At 45.1% G+C, this 18,636-nt stretch overlaps 26 non-coding genes across 26 annotated transcripts; all 26 read right to left on the bottom strand.

Moving 5' to 3' along the window:
- Positions 1–418: 418 nt before the first annotated feature.
- Positions 419–490, bottom strand: TRNAA-UGC (transfer RNA alanine (anticodon UGC)). Its single transcript has one exon. It is a non-coding gene; the product is annotated as a tRNA-Ala (tRNA).
- Positions 491–1,835: 1,345 nt separating this feature from the next.
- TRNAA-UGC (transfer RNA alanine (anticodon UGC)) lies at positions 1,836–1,907 on the bottom strand. Its single transcript has one exon. It is a non-coding gene; the product is annotated as a tRNA-Ala (tRNA).
- Positions 1,908–2,068: 161 nt separating this feature from the next.
- On the bottom strand, positions 2,069–2,140 carry TRNAA-UGC (transfer RNA alanine (anticodon UGC)). The gene has a single exon. It is a non-coding gene; the product is annotated as a tRNA-Ala (tRNA).
- Positions 2,141–2,299: 159 nt separating this feature from the next.
- TRNAA-CGC (transfer RNA alanine (anticodon CGC)) lies at positions 2,300–2,371 on the bottom strand. Its single transcript has one exon. It is a non-coding gene; the product is annotated as a tRNA-Ala (tRNA).
- A 540-nt stretch (positions 2,372–2,911) lies between these two features.
- On the bottom strand, positions 2,912–2,983 carry TRNAA-UGC (transfer RNA alanine (anticodon UGC)). Its single transcript has one exon. It is a non-coding gene; the product is annotated as a tRNA-Ala (tRNA).
- Positions 2,984–4,328: 1,345 nt separating this feature from the next.
- Positions 4,329–4,400, bottom strand: TRNAA-UGC (transfer RNA alanine (anticodon UGC)). The gene has a single exon. It is a non-coding gene; the product is annotated as a tRNA-Ala (tRNA).
- A 161-nt stretch (positions 4,401–4,561) lies between these two features.
- On the bottom strand, positions 4,562–4,633 carry TRNAA-UGC (transfer RNA alanine (anticodon UGC)). The gene has a single exon. It is a non-coding gene; the product is annotated as a tRNA-Ala (tRNA).
- Positions 4,634–4,792: 159 nt separating this feature from the next.
- Positions 4,793–4,864, bottom strand: TRNAA-CGC (transfer RNA alanine (anticodon CGC)). Its single transcript has one exon. It is a non-coding gene; the product is annotated as a tRNA-Ala (tRNA).
- A 540-nt stretch (positions 4,865–5,404) lies between these two features.
- Positions 5,405–5,476, bottom strand: TRNAA-UGC (transfer RNA alanine (anticodon UGC)). Its single transcript has one exon. It is a non-coding gene; the product is annotated as a tRNA-Ala (tRNA).
- Positions 5,477–6,821: 1,345 nt separating this feature from the next.
- TRNAA-UGC (transfer RNA alanine (anticodon UGC)) lies at positions 6,822–6,893 on the bottom strand. Its single transcript has one exon. It is a non-coding gene; the product is annotated as a tRNA-Ala (tRNA).
- Positions 6,894–7,054: 161 nt separating this feature from the next.
- On the bottom strand, positions 7,055–7,126 carry TRNAA-UGC (transfer RNA alanine (anticodon UGC)). The gene has a single exon. It is a non-coding gene; the product is annotated as a tRNA-Ala (tRNA).
- A 159-nt stretch (positions 7,127–7,285) lies between these two features.
- On the bottom strand, positions 7,286–7,357 carry TRNAA-CGC (transfer RNA alanine (anticodon CGC)). Its single transcript has one exon. It is a non-coding gene; the product is annotated as a tRNA-Ala (tRNA).
- Positions 7,358–7,897: 540 nt separating this feature from the next.
- On the bottom strand, positions 7,898–7,969 carry TRNAA-UGC (transfer RNA alanine (anticodon UGC)). Its single transcript has one exon. It is a non-coding gene; the product is annotated as a tRNA-Ala (tRNA).
- Positions 7,970–9,830: 1,861 nt separating this feature from the next.
- TRNAA-UGC (transfer RNA alanine (anticodon UGC)) lies at positions 9,831–9,902 on the bottom strand. The gene has a single exon. It is a non-coding gene; the product is annotated as a tRNA-Ala (tRNA).
- Positions 9,903–11,247: 1,345 nt separating this feature from the next.
- Positions 11,248–11,319, bottom strand: TRNAA-UGC (transfer RNA alanine (anticodon UGC)). The gene has a single exon. It is a non-coding gene; the product is annotated as a tRNA-Ala (tRNA).
- A 161-nt stretch (positions 11,320–11,480) lies between these two features.
- Positions 11,481–11,552, bottom strand: TRNAA-UGC (transfer RNA alanine (anticodon UGC)). Its single transcript has one exon. It is a non-coding gene; the product is annotated as a tRNA-Ala (tRNA).
- A 159-nt stretch (positions 11,553–11,711) lies between these two features.
- TRNAA-CGC (transfer RNA alanine (anticodon CGC)) lies at positions 11,712–11,783 on the bottom strand. The gene has a single exon. It is a non-coding gene; the product is annotated as a tRNA-Ala (tRNA).
- Positions 11,784–12,323: 540 nt separating this feature from the next.
- On the bottom strand, positions 12,324–12,395 carry TRNAA-UGC (transfer RNA alanine (anticodon UGC)). Its single transcript has one exon. It is a non-coding gene; the product is annotated as a tRNA-Ala (tRNA).
- A 1,345-nt stretch (positions 12,396–13,740) lies between these two features.
- Positions 13,741–13,812, bottom strand: TRNAA-UGC (transfer RNA alanine (anticodon UGC)). Its single transcript has one exon. It is a non-coding gene; the product is annotated as a tRNA-Ala (tRNA).
- Positions 13,813–13,973: 161 nt separating this feature from the next.
- Positions 13,974–14,045, bottom strand: TRNAA-UGC (transfer RNA alanine (anticodon UGC)). The gene has a single exon. It is a non-coding gene; the product is annotated as a tRNA-Ala (tRNA).
- A 159-nt stretch (positions 14,046–14,204) lies between these two features.
- TRNAA-CGC (transfer RNA alanine (anticodon CGC)) lies at positions 14,205–14,276 on the bottom strand. The gene has a single exon. It is a non-coding gene; the product is annotated as a tRNA-Ala (tRNA).
- Positions 14,277–14,816: 540 nt separating this feature from the next.
- Positions 14,817–14,888, bottom strand: TRNAA-UGC (transfer RNA alanine (anticodon UGC)). Its single transcript has one exon. It is a non-coding gene; the product is annotated as a tRNA-Ala (tRNA).
- A 1,345-nt stretch (positions 14,889–16,233) lies between these two features.
- On the bottom strand, positions 16,234–16,305 carry TRNAA-UGC (transfer RNA alanine (anticodon UGC)). Its single transcript has one exon. It is a non-coding gene; the product is annotated as a tRNA-Ala (tRNA).
- A 161-nt stretch (positions 16,306–16,466) lies between these two features.
- Positions 16,467–16,538, bottom strand: TRNAA-UGC (transfer RNA alanine (anticodon UGC)). Its single transcript has one exon. It is a non-coding gene; the product is annotated as a tRNA-Ala (tRNA).
- A 159-nt stretch (positions 16,539–16,697) lies between these two features.
- On the bottom strand, positions 16,698–16,769 carry TRNAA-CGC (transfer RNA alanine (anticodon CGC)). The gene has a single exon. It is a non-coding gene; the product is annotated as a tRNA-Ala (tRNA).
- Positions 16,770–17,309: 540 nt separating this feature from the next.
- On the bottom strand, positions 17,310–17,381 carry TRNAA-UGC (transfer RNA alanine (anticodon UGC)). The gene has a single exon. It is a non-coding gene; the product is annotated as a tRNA-Ala (tRNA).
- Positions 17,382–18,636: the final 1,255 nt, after the last annotated feature.

Genomic DNA, 18,636 nt, shown 5'->3' with positions numbered 1-18,636 from the left:
TAAAACTCTGATCTGACCTCTCTGCCTTTGGCCGAGAACACTAATTGGGAGTCGGTCAGCTGCTGGTTTTCCAGCATACTCGTCCCACAGAAGCCAGCCATACGGCCGCTTTCTTTCGGACAGACCGACATACACACAACCCGAATGTCAGGCAGTTTTTCTTGAACCAGCCGTTGTCTCCTGACATTCGGCCCGTGAGTACCAGGTTAGAGTGTTACCCCCAAGTTTGACTTTAGAGAGAGGAACAAAGGAAAGAATTCCAGGCTGTCTGCTCCACCCTTTTATATGCTAATGGCTTTGGAGGGTGAGGACATGGACGTTTATTGTAAGGGTTGTTTTGGCCAAATGTTTCTCAGGTGTGTGTGCACATGCCGAGGTAGCAGCTGCTTCCCTTGGAGTAGGATAAGTAAGGCTTACTTGGAGATGCCGGGGATTGAACCCGGGGCCTCACACATGCAAAGCGTGCGCTCTACCACTGAGCTACATCCCCTTATCTCGTGGAGGTCTTTGTGCCTTTTTCTCCACAAAGCTTTAAACGATGTTGCAGCCTTTAACCCGGCACCAGGCCTTCACATCTGTGTTCCACTACAAGTACTCAGGGCCTCCTTCACTTCCCAAAAACAACTACGCTTTCATTTTTTTTCTTCCAGGAAGGACTTTTAGCCTTCAGGAGCCAAAAGAAACCCATTTATGTCCGAATTGTGTTTGTCAGTTAGCTGACAACACATCATCTCCCAGCTGCATAAGTGAGCTCTCTTTGTGTCTGTGTCACATCTAATTACTGTGTGGTTCTCACCTGCACGAGCACTAGTCTGAGAGAGGCAGGGATTATGCGAAGTGAAGTTTCTTCTCAGGAGGTGTCAGGTCTCACACTGCAGATAGAGGTCATGCATTAACCCGTGCAAAGCCATGGCGAAAAGCCTCACGTTTCAACACAATAAGATACCGCTGACACAGGAATGTGAAGATTTCCTCTACTATAGGCTATGCGTACAGTTCAACAAATGACACCATTAAACTACATCTTCAGTGCACATCTTATGCAGGAAGGAAGAATTACTATGCCTTTAAAGAGTAACTCCTCTTTTGTTGAGAAAAAAAATAATCCCCTCTGGGTGATCAATGGACATTGCAAGGATTTTAACAAGCTTTGTTGCAGAGTCTTACCTGTTTCTTCTTCTCTGAAGGAATAGCTTTTTGTTGGATCATGTCTTGTGCAGGACCTATTTTAAATGGGAGTGTTTTTTTTTTCTTCACTTTTGACCAGCTGATGCACTTGCAGGGCTCTAGTGAGAAGAATGACAGGACCTGCAGTCCTTTAGAAGCAATTAACCATTTAGGATCAGCTCACCAAATCTGACATTTTTCTTGCAGAGGATGCCTAAAATCTGACTTGTATCTAAGTGCAGACTTCTGGGAAAATCAATGAGCCAATCACACAAACAGGAAGTGAAATCTCTGGGGGGCTGTTCCGTACACCAGTTGTGTACGGAACGCCTCCAAGTTGCCATATTGCATTGAATTTTATAGAAAATGACAGCGCTGCCGATTGAAAAGGAAAGATCATTTTTTCAATAAATGACTAGTGGTGCAATTGCATATACTATATTATTTTTTCTTATTTGCGATCTTTTTTTCTGAGGAAAGTGGAGATACCCTTAAAGCTTCACGTGAACAACAGACAGCCAATGATGTCAACTAGAGGTTCATATATGTGATTAGCATGCTTCCAAGAAAAGCCTGCCTTGCTGATTGTTCCTTACTACTGCCACTCATTTTGACAGCAGCCAGCACCCAAGTTTTGAACCCAATTGCAACCACCCCAAAGCAAAGGCTGGAGATGCCAGGGATTGAACCCGGGGCCTCACACATGCAAAGCGTGCGCTCTACCACTGAGCTACATCCCCTGCTTCTTCCTGCTTTTCTGTGCCTTTTTTTTTTTTTTTTCTTTTGGGGAGGAAGTTTGACTTTAGAGAGAAGTTCTCAACAGGATTTTGCACTTTGTGGGCATAATAAGGCAACTCAGCATGCGCTACATAGTAACTAATCTAGGTTTTAAGATAAAGAATGGAGATGCCGGGGATTGAACCCGGGGCCTCACACATGCAAAGCGCGCGCTCTACCACTGAGCTACATCCCCTTCTTGCTCTTGGATTTCTCTGCCTTTTTTTTTTTTTTCTTTTGGGGAGGAAGTTTGACTTTTGAGAGAAGTTCTCAGCAGGATTTTGCACTTTGTGGGGATCATTAGGCAACTCAGCATGCGCTACATCGCAACTAGACTCGGTTTTAAGATAAAGATTGGAGATGCCGGGGGTTGAACCCGGGACCTCACACATGCGAAGCGTGCGCTCTACCACTGAGCTACATCCCCCATACTTCACATAAGCAGACCTGTGCTTCTTGTGAGGCGAAAATTCAGGTAGAGGCAAAGTTAGTGCAGCGATCGACCTAGCTGCATTGTTGTATCCTGAAAGGGAGATGGCCCCTCCGCTATAAAACTCTGATCTGACCTCTCTGCCTTTGGCCGAGAACACTAATTGGGAGTCGGTCAGCTGCTGGTTTTCCAGCATACTCGTCCCACAGAAGCCAGCCATACGGCCGCTTTCTTTCGGACAGACCGACATACACACAACCCGAATGTCAGGCAGTTTTTCTTGAACCAGCCGTTGTCTCCTGACATTCGGCCCGTGAGTACCAGGTTAGAGTGTTACCCCCAAGTTTGACTTTAGAGAGAGGAACAAAGGAAAGAATTCCAGGCTGTCTGCTCCACCCTTATATATGCTAATGGCTTTGGAGGGTGAGGACATGGACGTTTATTGTAAGGGTTGTTTTGGCCAAATGTTTCTCAGGTGTGTGTGCACATGCCGAGGTAGCAGCTGCTTCCCTTGGAGTAGGATAAGTAAGGCTTACTTGGAGATGCCGGGGATTGAACCCGGGGCCTCACACATGCAAAGCGTGCGCTCTACCACTGAGCTACATCCCCTTATCTCGTGGAGGTCTTTGTGCCTTTTTCTCCACAAAGCTTTAAACGATGTTGCAGCCTTTAACCCGGCACCAGGCCTTCACATCTGTGTTCCACTACAAGTACTCAGGGCCTCCTTCACTTCCCAAAAACAACTACGCTTTCATTTTTTTTCTTCCAGGAAGGACTTTTAGCCTTCAGGAGCCAAAAGAAACCCATTTATGTCCGAATTGTGTTTGTCAGTTAGCTGACAACACATCATCTCCCAGCTGCATAAGTGAGCTCTCTTTGTGTCTGTGTCACATCTAATTACTGTGTGGTTCTCACCTGCACGAGCACTAGTCTGAGAGAGGCAGGGATTATGCGAAGTGAAGTTTCTTCTCAGGAGGTGTCAGGTCTCACACTGCAGATAGAGGTCATGCATTAACCCGTGCAAAGCCATGGCGAAAAGCCTCACGTTTCAACACAATAAGATACCGCTGACACAGGAATGTGAAGATTTCCTCTACTATAGGCTATGCGTACAGTTCAACAAATGACACCATTAAACTACATCTTCAGTGCACATCTTATGCAGGAAGGAAGAATTACTATGCCTTTAAAGAGTAACTCCTCTTTTGTTGAGAAAAAAAATAATCCCCTCTGGGTGATCAATGGACATTGCAAGGATTTTAACAAGCTTTGTTGCAGAGTCTTACCTGTTTCTTCTTCTCTGAAGGAATAGCTTTTTGTTGGATCATGTCTTGTGCAGGACCTATTTTAAATGGGAGTGTTTTTTTTTTCTTCACTTTTGACCAGCTGATGCACTTGCAGGGCTCTAGTGAGAAGAATGACAGGACCTGCAGTCCTTTAGAAGCAATTAACCATTTAGGATCAGCTCACCAAATCTGACATTTTTCTTGCAGAGGATGCCTAAAATCTGACTTGTATCTAAGTGCAGACTTCTGGGAAAATCAATGAGCCAATCACACAAACAGGAAGTGAAATCTCTGGGGGGCTGTTCCGTACACCAGTTGTGTACGGAACGCCTCCAAGTTGCCATATTGCATTGAATTTTATAGAAAATGACAGCGCTGCCGATTGAAAAGGAAAGATCATTTTTTCAATAAATGACTAGTGGTGCAATTGCATATACTATATTATTTTTTCTTATTTGCGATCTTTTTTTCTGAGGAAAGTGGAGATACCCTTAAAGCTTCACGTGAACAACAGACAGCCAATGATGTCAACTAGAGGTTCATATATGTGATTAGCATGCTTCCAAGAAAAGCCTGCCTTGCTGATTGTTCCTTACTACTGCCACTCATTTTGACAGCAGCCAGCACCCAAGTTTTGAACCCAATTGCAACCACCCCAAAGCAAAGGCTGGAGATGCCAGGGATTGAACCCGGGGCCTCACACATGCAAAGCGTGCGCTCTACCACTGAGCTACATCCCCTGCTTCTTCCTGCTTTTCTGTGCCTTTTTTTTTTTTTTTTCTTTTGGGGAGGAAGTTTGACTTTAGAGAGAAGTTCTCAACAGGATTTTGCACTTTGTGGGCATAATAAGGCAACTCAGCATGCGCTACATAGTAACTAATCTAGGTTTTAAGATAAAGAATGGAGATGCCGGGGATTGAACCCGGGGCCTCACACATGCAAAGCGCGCGCTCTACCACTGAGCTACATCCCCTTCTTGCTCTTGGATTTCTCTGCCTTTTTTTTTTTTTTCTTTTGGGGAGGAAGTTTGACTTTTGAGAGAAGTTCTCAGCAGGATTTTGCACTTTGTGGGGATCATTAGGCAACTCAGCATGCGCTACATCGCAACTAGACTCGGTTTTAAGATAAAGATTGGAGATGCCGGGGGTTGAACCCGGGACCTCACACATGCGAAGCGTGCGCTCTACCACTGAGCTACATCCCCCATACTTCACATAAGCAGACCTGTGCTTCTTGTGAGGCGAAAATTCAGGTAGAGGCAAAGTTAGTGCAGCGATCGACCTAGCTGCATTGTTGTATCCTGAAAGGGAGATGGCCCCTCCGCTATAAAACTCTGATCTGACCTCTCTGCCTTTGGCCGAGAACACTAATTGGGAGTCGGTCAGCTGCTGGTTTTCCAGCATACTCGTCCCACAGAAGCCAGCCATACGGCCGCTTTCTTTCGGACAGACCGACATACACACAACCCGAATGTCAGGCAGTTTTTCTTGAACCAGCCGTTGTCTCCTGACATTCGGCCCGTGAGTACCAGGTTAGAGTGTTACCCCCAAGTTTGACTTTAGAGAGAGGAACAAAGGAAAGAATTCCAGGCTGTCTGCTCCACCCTTATATATGCTAATGGCTTTGGAGGGTGAGGACATGGACGTTTATTGTAAGGGTTGTTTTGGCCAAATGTTTCTCAGGTGTGTGTGCACATGCCGAGGTAGCAGCTGCTTCCCTTGGAGTAGGATAAGTAAGGCTTACTTGGAGATGCCGGGGATTGAACCCGGGGCCTCACACATGCAAAGCGTGCGCTCTACCACTGAGCTACATCCCCTTATCTCGTGGAGGTCTTTGTGCCTTTTTCTCCACAAAGCTTTAAACGATGTTGCAGCCTTTAACCCGGCACCAGGCCTTCACATCTGTGTTCCACTACAAGTACTCAGGGCCTCCTTCACTTCCCAAAAACAACTACGCTTTCATTTTTTTTCTTCCAGGAAGGACTTTTAGCCTTCAGGAGCCAAAAGAAACCCATTTATGTCCGAATTGTGTTTGTCAGTTAGCTGACAACACATCATCTCCCAGCTGCATAAGTGAGCTCTCTTTGTGTCTGTGTCACATCTAATTACTGTGTGGTTCTCACCTGCACGAGCACTAGTCTGAGAGAGGCAGGGATTATGCGAAGTGAAGTTTCTTCTCAGGAGGTGTCAGGTCTCACACTGCAGATAGAGGTCATGCATTAACCCGTGCAAAGCCATGGCGAAAAGCCTCACGTTTCAACACAATAAGATACCGCTGACACAGGAATGTGAAGATTTCCTCTACTATAGGCTATGCGTACAGTTCAACAAATGACACCATTAAACTACATCTTCAGTGCACATCTTATGCAGGAAGGAAGAATTACTATGCCTTTAAAGAGTAACTCCTCTTTTGTTGAGAAAAAAAATAATCCCCTCTGGGTGATCAATGGACATTGCAAGGATTTTAACAAGCTTTGTTGCAGAGTCTTACCTGTTTCTTCTTCTCTGAAGGAATAGCTTTTTGTTGGATCATGTCTTGTGCAGGACCTATTTTAAATGGGAGTGTTTTTTTTTTCTTCACTTTTGACCAGCTGATGCACTTGCAGGGCTCTAGTGAGAAGAATGACAGGACCTGCAGTCCTTTAGAAGCAATTAACCATTTAGGATCAGCTCACCAAATCTGACATTTTTCTTGCAGAGGATGCCTAAAATCTGACTTGTATCTAAGTGCAGACTTCTGGGAAAATCAATGAGCCAATCACACAAACAGGAAGTGAAATCTCTGGGGGGCTGTTCCGTACACCAGTTGTGTACGGAACGCCTCCAAGTTGCCATATTGCATTGAATTTTATAGAAAATGACAGCGCTGCCGATTGAAAAGGAAAGATCATTTTTTCAATAAATGACTAGTGGTGCAATTGCATATACTATATTATTTTTTCTTATTTGCGATCTTTTTTTCTGAGGAAAGTGGAGATACCCTTAAAGCTTCACGTGAACAACAGACAGCCAATGATGTCAACTAGAGGTTCATATATGTGATTAGCATGCTTCCAAGAAAAGCCTGCCTTGCTGATTGTTCCTTACTACTGCCACTCATTTTGACAGCAGCCAGCACCCAAGTTTTGAACCCAATTGCAACCACCCCAAAGCAAAGGCTGGAGATGCCAGGGATTGAACCCGGGGCCTCACACATGCAAAGCGTGCGCTCTACCACTGAGCTACATCCCCTGCTTCTTCCTGCTTTTCTGTGCCTTTTTTTTTTTTTTTTCTTTTGGGGAGGAAGTTTGACTTTAGAGAGAAGTTCTCAACAGGATTTTGCACTTTGTGGGCATAATAAGGCAACTCAGCATGCGCTACATAGTAACTAATCTAGGTTTTAAGATAAAGAATGGAGATGCCGGGGATTGAACCCGGGGCCTCACACATGCAAAGCGCGCGCTCTACCACTGAGCTACATCCCCTTCTTGCTCTTGGATTTCTCTGCCTTTTTTTTTTTTTTCTTTTGGGGAGGAAGTTTGACTTTTGAGAGAAGTTCTCAGCAGGATTTTGCACTTTGTGGGGATCATTAGGCAACTCAGCATGCGCTACATCGCAACTAGACTCGGTTTTAAGATAAAGATTGGAGATGCCGGGGGTTGAACCCGGGACCTCACACATGCGAAGCGTGCGCTCTACCACTGAGCTACATCCCCCATACTTCACATAAGCAGACCTGTGCTTCTTGTGAGGCGAAAATTCAGGTAGAGGCAAAGTTAGTGCAGCGATCGACCTAGCTGCATTGTTGTATCCTGAAAGGGAGATGGCCCCTCCGCTATAAAACTCTGATCTGACCTCTCTGCCTTTGGCCGAGAACACTAATTGGGAGTCGGTCAGCTGCTGGTTTTCCAGCATACTCGTCCCACAGAAGCCAGCCATACGGCCGCTTTCTTTCGGACAGACCGACATACACACAACCCGAATGTCAGGCAGTTTTTCTTGAACCAGCCGTTGTCTCCTGACATTCGGCCCGTGAGTACCAGGTTAGAGTGTTACCCCCAAGTTTGACTTTAGAGAGAGGAACAAAGGAAAGAATTCCAGGCTGTCTGCTCCACCCTTATATATGCTAATGGCTTTGGAGGGTGAGGACATGGACGTTTATTGTAAGGGTTGTTTTGGCCAAATGTTTCTCAGGTGTGTGTGCACATGCCGAGGTAGCAGCTGCTTCCCTTGGAGTAGGATAAGTAAGGCTTACTTGGAGATGCCGGGGATTGAACCCGGGGCCTCACACATGCAAAGCGTGCGCTCTACCACTGAGCTACATCCCCTTATCTCGTGGAGGTCTTTGTGCCTTTTTCTCCACAAAGCTTTAAACGATGTTGCAGCCTTTAACCCGGCACCAGGCCTTCACATCTGTGTTCCACTACAAGTACTCAGGGCCTCCTTCACTTCCCAAAAACAACTACGCTTTCATTTTTTTTCTTCCAGGAAGGACTTTTAGCCTTCAGGAGCCAAAAGAAACCCATTTATGTCCGAATTGTGTTTGTCAGTTAGCTGACAACACATCATCTCCCAGCTGCATAAGTGAGCTCTCTTTGTGTCTGTGTCACATCTAATTACTGTGTGGTTCTCACCTGCACGAGCACTAGTCTGAGAGAGGCAGGGATTATGCGAAGTGAAGTTTCTTCTCAGGAGGTGTCAGGTCTCACACTGCAGATAGAGGTCATGCATTAACCCGTGCAAAGCCATGGCGAAAAGCCTCACGTTTCAACACAATAAGATACCGCTGACACAGGAATGTGAAGATTTCCTCTACTATAGGCTATGCGTACAGTTCAACAAATGACACCATTAAACTACATCTTCAGTGCACATCTTATGCAGGAAGGAAGAATTACTATGCCTTTAAAGAGTAACTCCTCTTTTGTTGAGAAAAAAAATAATCCCCTCTGGGTGATCAATGGACATTGCAAGGATTTTAACAAGCTTTGTTGCAGAGTCTTACCTGTTTCTTCTTCTCTGAAGGAATAGCTTTTTGTTGGATCATGTCTTGTGCAGGACCTATTTTAAATGGGAGTGTTTTTTTTTTCTTCACTTTTGACCAGCTGATGCACTTGCAGGGCTCTAGTGAGAAGAATGACAGGACCTGCAGTCCTTTAGAAGCAATTAACCATTTAGGATCAGCTCACCAAATCTGACATTTTTCTTGCAGAGGATGCCTAAAATCTGACTTGTATCTAAGTGCAGACTTCTGGGAAAATCAATGAGCCAATCACACAAACAGGAAGTGAAATCTCTGGGGGGCTGTTCCGTACACCAGTTGTGTACGGAACGCCTCCAAGTTGCCATATTGCATTGAATTTTATAGAAAATGACAGCGCTGCCGATTGAAAAGGAAAGATCATTTTTTCAATAAATGACTAGTGGTGCAATTGCATATACTATATTATTTTTTCTTATTTGCGATCTTTTTTTCTGAGGAAAGTGGAGATACCCTTAAAGCTTCACGTGAACAACAGACAGCCAATGATGTCAACTAGAGGTTCATATATGTGATTAGCATGCTTCCAAGAAAAGCCTGCCTTGCTGATTGTTCCTTACTACTGCCACTCATTTTGACAGCAGCCAGCACCCAAGTTTTGAACCCAATTGCAACCACCCCAAAGCAAAGGCTGGAGATGTGAGGCGAAAATTCAGGTAGAGGCAAAGTTAGTGCAGCGATCGACCTAGCTGCATTGTTGTATCCTGAAAGGGAGATGGCCCCTCCGCTATAAAACTCTGATCTGACCTCTCTGCCTTTGGCCGAGAACACTAATTGGGAGTCGGTCAGCTGCTGGTTTTCCAGCATACTCGTCCCACAGAAGCCAGCCATACGGCCGCTTTCTTTCGGACAGACCGACATACACACAACCCGAATGTCAGGCAGTTTTTCTTGAACCAGCCGTTGTCTCCTGACATTCGGCCCGTGAGTACCAGGTTAGAGTGTTACCCCCAAGTTTGACTTTAGAGAGAGGAACAAAGGAAAGAATTCCAGGCTGTCTGCTCCACCCTTATATATGCTAATGGCTTTGGAGGGTGAGGACATGGACGTTTATTGTAAGGGTTGTTTTGGCCAAATGTTTCTCAGGTGTGTGTGCACATGCCGAGGTAGCAGCTGCTTCCCTTGGAGTAGGATAAGTAAGGCTTACTTGGAGATGCCGGGGATTGAACCCGGGGCCTCACACATGCAAAGCGTGCGCTCTACCACTGAGCTACATCCCCTTATCTCGTGGAGGTCTTTGTGCCTTTTTCTCCACAAAGCTTTAAACGATGTTGCAGCCTTTAACCCGGCACCAGGCCTTCACATCTGTGTTCCACTACAAGTACTCAGGGCCTCCTTCACTTCCCAAAAACAACTACGCTTTCATTTTTTTTCTTCCAGGAAGGACTTTTAGCCTTCAGGAGCCAAAAGAAACCCATTTATGTCCGAATTGTGTTTGTCAGTTAGCTGACAACACATCATCTCCCAGCTGCATAAGTGAGCTCTCTTTGTGTCTGTGTCACATCTAATTACTGTGTGGTTCTCACCTGCACGAGCACTAGTCTGAGAGAGGCAGGGATTATGCGAAGTGAAGTTTCTTCTCAGGAGGTGTCAGGTCTCACACTGCAGATAGAGGTCATGCATTAACCCGTGCAAAGCCATGGCGAAAAGCCTCACGTTTCAACACAATAAGATACCGCTGACACAGGAATGTGAAGATTTCCTCTACTATAGGCTATGCGTACAGTTCAACAAATGACACCATTAAACTACATCTTCAGTGCACATCTTATGCAGGAAGGAAGAATTACTATGCCTTTAAAGAGTAACTCCTCTTTTGTTGAGAAAAAAAATAATCCCCTCTGGGTGATCAATGGACATTGCAAGGATTTTAACAAGCTTTGTTGCAGAGTCTTACCTGTTTCTTCTTCTCTGAAGGAATAGCTTTTTGTTGGATCATGTCTTGTGCAGGACCTATTTTAAATGGGAGTGTTTTTTTTTTCTTCACTTTTGACCAGCTGATGCACTTGCAGGGCTCTAGTGAGAAGAATGACAGGACCTGCAGTCCTTTAGAAGCAATTAACCATTTAGGATCAGCTCACCAAATCTGACATTTTTCTTGCAGAGGATGCCTAAAATCTGACTTGTATCTAAGTGCAGACTTCTGGGAAAATCAATGAGCCAATCACACAAACAGGAAGTGAAATCTCTGGGGGGCTGTTCCGTACACCAGTTGTGTACGGAACGCCTCCAAGTTGCCATATTGCATTGAATTTTATAGAAAATGACAGCGCTGCCGATTGAAAAGGAAAGATCATTTTTTCAATAAATGACTAGTGGTGCAATTGCATATACTATATTATTTTTTCTTATTTGCGATCTTTTTTTCTGAGGAAAGTGGAGATACCCTTAAAGCTTCACGTGAACAACAGACAGCCAATGATGTCAACTAGAGGTTCATATATGTGATTAGCATGCTTCCAAGAAAAGCCTGCCTTGCTGATTGTTCCTTACTACTGCCACTCATTTTGACAGCAGCCAGCACCCAAGTTTTGAACCCAATTGCAACCACCCCAAAGCAAAGGCTGGAGATGCCAGGGATTGAACCCGGGGCCTCACACATGCAAAGCGTGCGCTCTACCACTGAGCTACATCCCCTGCTTCTTCCTGCTTTTCTGTGCCTTTTTTTTTTTTTTTTCTTTTGGGGAGGAAGTTTGACTTTAGAGAGAAGTTCTCAACAGGATTTTGCACTTTGTGGGCATAATAAGGCAACTCAGCATGCGCTACATAGTAACTAATCTAGGTTTTAAGATAAAGAATGGAGATGCCGGGGATTGAACCCGGGGCCTCACACATGCAAAGCGCGCGCTCTACCACTGAGCTACATCCCCTTCTTGCTCTTGGATTTCTCTGCCTTTTTTTTTTTTTTCTTTTGGGGAGGAAGTTTGACTTTTGAGAGAAGTTCTCAGCAGGATTTTGCACTTTGTGGGGATCATTAGGCAACTCAGCATGCGCTACATCGCAACTAGACTCGGTTTTAAGATAAAGATTGGAGATGCCGGGGGTTGAACCCGGGACCTCACACATGCGAAGCGTGCGCTCTACCACTGAGCTACATCCCCCATACTTCACATAAGCAGACCTGTGCTTCTTGTGAGGCGAAAATTCAGGTAGAGGCAAAGTTAGTGCAGCGATCGACCTAGCTGCATTGTTGTATCCTGAAAGGGAGATGGCCCCTCCGCTATAAAACTCTGATCTGACCTCTCTGCCTTTGGCCGAGAACACTAATTGGGAGTCGGTCAGCTGCTGGTTTTCCAGCATACTCGTCCCACAGAAGCCAGCCATACGGCCGCTTTCTTTCGGACAGACCGACATACACACAACCCGAATGTCAGGCAGTTTTTCTTGAACCAGCCGTTGTCTCCTGACATTCGGCCCGTGAGTACCAGGTTAGAGTGTTACCCCCAAGTTTGACTTTAGAGAGAGGAACAAAGGAAAGAATTCCAGGCTGTCTGCTCCACCCTTATATATGCTAATGGCTTTGGAGGGTGAGGACATGGACGTTTATTGTAAGGGTTGTTTTGGCCAAATGTTTCTCAGGTGTGTGTGCACATGCCGAGGTAGCAGCTGCTTCCCTTGGAGTAGGATAAGTAAGGCTTACTTGGAGATGCCGGGGATTGAACCCGGGGCCTCACACATGCAAAGCGTGCGCTCTACCACTGAGCTACATCCCCTTATCTCGTGGAGGTCTTTGTGCCTTTTTCTCCACAAAGCTTTAAACGATGTTGCAGCCTTTAACCCGGCACCAGGCCTTCACATCTGTGTTCCACTACAAGTACTCAGGGCCTCCTTCACTTCCCAAAAACAACTACGCTTTCATTTTTTTTCTTCCAGGAAGGACTTTTAGCCTTCAGGAGCCAAAAGAAACCCATTTATGTCCGAATTGTGTTTGTCAGTTAGCTGACAACACATCATCTCCCAGCTGCATAAGTGAGCTCTCTTTGTGTCTGTGTCACATCTAATTACTGTGTGGTTCTCACCTGCACGAGCACTAGTCTGAGAGAGGCAGGGATTATGCGAAGTGAAGTTTCTTCTCAGGAGGTGTCAGGTCTCACACTGCAGATAGAGGTCATGCATTAACCCGTGCAAAGCCATGGCGAAAAGCCTCACGTTTCAACACAATAAGATACCGCTGACACAGGAATGTGAAGATTTCCTCTACTATAGGCTATGCGTACAGTTCAACAAATGACACCATTAAACTACATCTTCAGTGCACATCTTATGCAGGAAGGAAGAATTACTATGCCTTTAAAGAGTAACTCCTCTTTTGTTGAGAAAAAAAATAATCCCCTCTGGGTGATCAATGGACATTGCAAGGATTTTAACAAGCTTTGTTGCAGAGTCTTACCTGTTTCTTCTTCTCTGAAGGAATAGCTTTTTGTTGGATCATGTCTTGTGCAGGACCTATTTTAAATGGGAGTGTTTTTTTTTTCTTCACTTTTGACCAGCTGATGCACTTGCAGGGCTCTAGTGAGAAGAATGACAGGACCTGCAGTCCTTTAGAAGCAATTAACCATTTAGGATCAGCTCACCAAATCTGACATTTTTCTTGCAGAGGATGCCTAAAATCTGACTTGTATCTAAGTGCAGACTTCTGGGAAAATCAATGAGCCAATCACACAAACAGGAAGTGAAATCTCTGGGGGGCTGTTCCGTACACCAGTTGTGTACGGAACGCCTCCAAGTTGCCATATTGCATTGAATTTTATAGAAAATGACAGCGCTGCCGATTGAAAAGGAAAGATCATTTTTTCAATAAATGACTAGTGGTGCAATTGCATATACTATATTATTTTTTCTTATTTGCGATCTTTTTTTCTGAGGAAAGTGGAGATACCCTTAAAGCTTCACGTGAACAACAGACAGCCAATGATGTCAACTAGAGGTTCATATATGTGATTAGCATGCTTCCAAGAAAAGCCTGCCTTGCTGATTGTTCCTTACTACTGCCACTCATTTTGACAGCAGCCAGCACCCAAGTTTTGAACCCAATTGCAACCACCCCAAAGCAAAGGCTGGAGATGCCAGGGATTGAACCCGGGGCCTCACACATGCAAAGCGTGCGCTCTACCACTGAGCTACATCCCCTGCTTCTTCCTGCTTTTCTGTGCCTTTTTTTTTTTTTTTTCTTTTGGGGAGGAAGTTTGACTTTAGAGAGAAGTTCTCAACAGGATTTTGCACTTTGTGGGCATAATAAGGCAACTCAGCATGCGCTACATAGTAACTAATCTAGGTTTTAAGATAAAGAATGGAGATGCCGGGGATTGAACCCGGGGCCTCACACATGCAAAGCGCGCGCTCTACCACTGAGCTACATCCCCTTCTTGCTCTTGGATTTCTCTGCCTTTTTTTTTTTTTTCTTTTGGGGAGGAAGTTTGACTTTTGAGAGAAGTTCTCAGCAGGATTTTGCACTTTGTGGGGATCATTAGGCAACTCAGCATGCGCTACATCGCAACTAGACTCGGTTTTAAGATAAAGATTGGAGATGCCGGGGGTTGAACCCGGGACCTCACACATGCGAAGCGTGCGCTCTACCACTGAGCTACATCCCCCATACTTCACATAAGCAGACCTGTGCTTCTTGTGAGGCGAAAATTCAGGTAGAGGCAAAGTTAGTGCAGCGATCGACCTAGCTGCATTGTTGTATCCTGAAAGGGAGATGGCCCCTCCGCTATAAAACTCTGATCTGACCTCTCTGCCTTTGGCCGAGAACACTAATTGGGAGTCGGTCAGCTGCTGGTTTTCCAGCATACTCGTCCCACAGAAGCCAGCCATACGGCCGCTTTCTTTCGGACAGACCGACATACACACAACCCGAATGTCAGGCAGTTTTTCTTGAACCAGCCGTTGTCTCCTGACATTCGGCCCGTGAGTACCAGGTTAGAGTGTTACCCCCAAGTTTGACTTTAGAGAGAGGAACAAAGGAAAGAATTCCAGGCTGTCTGCTCCACCCTTTTATATGCTAATGGCTTTGGAGGGTGAGGACATGGACGTTTATTGTAAGGGTTGTTTTGGCCAAATGTTTCTCAGGTGTGTGTGCACATGCCGAGGTAGCAGCTGCTTCCCTTGGAGTAGGATAAGTAAGGCTTACTTGGAGATGCCGGGGATTGAACCCGGGGCCTCACACATGCAAAGCGTGCGCTCTACCACTGAGCTACATCCCCTTATCTCGTGGAGGTCTTTGTGCCTTTTTCTCCACAAAGCTTTAAACGATGTTGCAGCCTTTAACCCGGCACCAGGCCTTCACATCTGTGTTCCACTACAAGTACTCAGGGCCTCCTTCACTTCCCAAAAACAACTACGCTTTCATTTTTTTTCTTCCAGGAAGGACTTTTAGCCTTCAGGAGCCAAAAGAAACCCATTTATGTCCGAATTGTGTTTGTCAGTTAGCTGACAACACATCATCTCCCAGCTGCATAAGTGAGCTCTCTTTGTGTCTGTGTCACATCTAATTACTGTGTGGTTCTCACCTGCACGAGCACTAGTCTGAGAGAGGCAGGGATTATGCGAAGTGAAGTTTCTTCTCAGGAGGTGTCAGGTCTCACACTGCAGATAGAGGTCATGCATTAACCCGTGCAAAGCCATGGCGAAAAGCCTCACGTTTCAACACAATAAGATACCGCTGACACAGGAATGTGAAGATTTCCTCTACTATAGGCTATGCGTACAGTTCAACAAATGACACCATTAAACTACATCTTCAGTGCACATCTTATGCAGGAAGGAAGAATTACTATGCCTTTAAAGAGTAACTCCTCTTTTGTTGAGAAAAAAAATAATCCCCTCTGGGTGATCAATGGACATTGCAAGGATTTTAACAAGCTTTGTTGCAGAGTCTTACCTGTTTCTTCTTCTCTGAAGGAATAGCTTTTTGTTGGATCATGTCTTGTGCAGGACCTATTTTAAATGGGAGTGTTTTTTTTTTCTTCACTTTTGACCAGCTGATGCACTTGCAGGGCTCTAGTGAGAAGAATGACAGGACCTGCAGTCCTTTAGAAGCAATTAACCATTTAGGATCAGCTCACCAAATCTGACATTTTTCTTGCAGAGGATGCCTAAAATCTGACTTGTATCTAAGTGCAGACTTCTGGGAAAATCAATGAGCCAATCACACAAACAGGAAGTGAAATCTCTGGGGGGCTGTTCCGTACACCAGTTGTGTACGGAACGCCTCCAAGTTGCCATATTGCATTGAATTTTATAGAAAATGACAGCGCTGCCGATTGAAAAGGAAAGATCATTTTTTCAATAAATGACTAGTGGTGCAATTGCATATACTATATTATTTTTTCTTATTTGCGATCTTTTTTTCTGAGGAAAGTGGAGATACCCTTAAAGCTTCACGTGAACAACAGACAGCCAATGATGTCAACTAGAGGTTCATATATGTGATTAGCATGCTTCCAAGAAAAGCCTGCCTTGCTGATTGTTCCTTACTACTGCCACTCATTTTGACAGCAGCCAGCACCCAAGTTTTGAACCCAATTGCAACCACCCCAAAGCAAAGGCTGGAGATGCCAGGGATTGAACCCGGGGCCTCACACATGCAAAGCGTGCGCTCTACCACTGAGCTACATCCCCTGCTTCTTCCTGCTTTTCTGTGCCTTTTTTTTTTTTTTTTCTTTTGGGGAGGAAGTTTGACTTTAGAGAGAAGTTCTCAACAGGATTTTGCACTTTGTGGGCATAATAAGGCAACTCAGCATGCGCTACATAGTAACTAATCTAGGTTTTAAGATAAAGAATGGAGATGCCGGGGATTGAACCCGGGGCCTCACACATGCAAAGCGCGCGCTCTACCACTGAGCTACATCCCCTTCTTGCTCTTGGATTTCTCTGCCTTTTTTTTTTTTTTCTTTTGGGGAGGAAGTTTGACTTTTGAGAGAAGTTCTCAGCAGGATTTTGCACTTTGTGGGGATCATTAGGCAACTCAGCATGCGCTACATCGCAACTAGACTCGGTTTTAAGATAAAGATTGGAGATGCCGGGGGTTGAACCCGGGACCTCACACATGCGAAGCGTGCGCTCTACCACTGAGCTACATCCCCCATACTTCACATAAGCAGACCTGTGCTTCTTGTGAGGCGAAAATTCAGGTAGAGGCAAAGTTAGTGCAGCGATCGACCTAGCTGCATTGTTGTATCCTGAAAGGGAGATGGCCCCTCCGCTATAAAACTCTGATCTGACCTCTCTGCCTTTGGCCGAGAACACTAATTGGGAGTCGGTCAGCTGCTGGTTTTCCAGCATACTCGTCCCACAGAAGCCAGCCATACGGCCGCTTTCTTTCGGACAGACCGACATACACACAACCCGAATGTCAGGCAGTTTTTCTTGAACCAGCCGTTGTCTCCTGACATTCGGCCCGTGAGTACCAGGTTAGAGTGTTACCCCCAAGTTTGACTTTAGAGAGAGGAACAAAGGAAAGAATTCCAGGCTGTCTGCTCCACCCTTATATATGCTAATGGCTTTGGAGGGTGAGGACATGGACGTTTATTGTAAGGGTTGTTTTGGCCAAATGTTTCTCAGGTGTGTGTGCACATGCCGAGGTAGCAGCTGCTTCCCTTGGAGTAGGATAAGTAAGGCTTACTTGGAGATGCCGGGGATTGAACCCGGGGCCTCACACATGCAAAGCGTGCGCTCTACCACTGAGCTACATCCCCTTATCTCGTGGAGGTCTTTGTGCCTTTTTCTCCACAAAGCTTTAAACGATGTTGCAGCCTTTAACCCGGCACCAGGCCTTCACATCTGTGTTCCACTACAAGTACTCAGGGCCTCCTTCACTTCCCAAAAACAACTACGCTTTCATTTTTTTTCTTCCAGGAAGGACTTTTAGCCTTCAGGAGCCAAAAGAAACCCATTTATGTCCGAATTGTGTTTGTCAGTTAGCTGACAACACATCATCTCCCAGCTGCATAAGTGAGCTCTCTTTGTGTCTGTGTCACATCTAATTACTGTGTGGTTCTCACCTGCACGAGCACTAGTCTGAGAGAGGCAGGGATTATGCGAAGTGAAGTTTCTTCTCAGGAGGTGTCAGGTCTCACACTGCAGATAGAGGTCATGCATTAACCCGTGCAAAGCCATGGCGAAAAGCCTCACGTTTCAACACAATAAGATACCGCTGACACAGGAATGTGAAGATTTCCTCTACTATAGGCTATGCGTACAGTTCAACAAATGACACCATTAAACTACATCTTCAGTGCACATCTTATGCAGGAAGGAAGAATTACTATGCCTTTAAAGAGTAACTCCTCTTTTGTTGAGAAAAAAAATAATCCCCTCTGGGTGATCAATGGACATTGCAAGGATTTTAACAAGCTTTGTTGCAGAGTCTTACCTGTTTCTTCTTCTCTGAAGGAATAGCTTTTTGTTGGATCATGTCTTGTGCAGGACCTATTTTAAATGGGAGTGTTTTTTTTTTCTTCACTTTTGACCAGCTGATGCACTTGCAGGGCTCTAGTGAGAAGAATGACAGGACCTGCAGTCCTTTAGAAGCAATTAACCATTTAGGATCAGCTCACCAAATCTGACATTTTTCTTGCAGAGGATGCCTAAAATCTGACTTGTATCTAAGTGCAGACTTCTGGGAAAATCAATGAGCCAATCACACAAACAGGAAGTGAAATCTCTGGGGGGCTGTTCCGTACACCAGTTGTGTACGGAACGCCTCCAAGTTGCCATATTGCATTGAATTTTATAGAAAATGACAGCGCTGCCGATTGAAAAGGAAAGATCATTTTTTCAATAAATGACTAGTGGTGCAATTGCATATACTATATTATTTTTTCTTATTTGCGATCTTTTTTTCTGAGGAAAGTGGAGATACCCTTAAAGCTTCACGTGAACAACAGACAGCCAATGATGTCAACTAGAGGTTCATATATGTGATTAGCATGCTTCCAAGAAAAGCCTGCC

Source organism: Aquarana catesbeiana, linkage group LG07 (assembly GCF_042186555.1).
Source record: "Aquarana catesbeiana isolate 2022-GZ linkage group LG07, ASM4218655v1, whole genome shotgun sequence".
Classification (NCBI taxonomy): domain Eukaryota; kingdom Metazoa; phylum Chordata; class Amphibia; order Anura; family Ranidae; genus Aquarana; species Aquarana catesbeiana.
The sequence above is the reverse complement of the archived record's forward strand: the minus strand, read 5'-3'. Positions and strand labels throughout refer to the sequence as shown.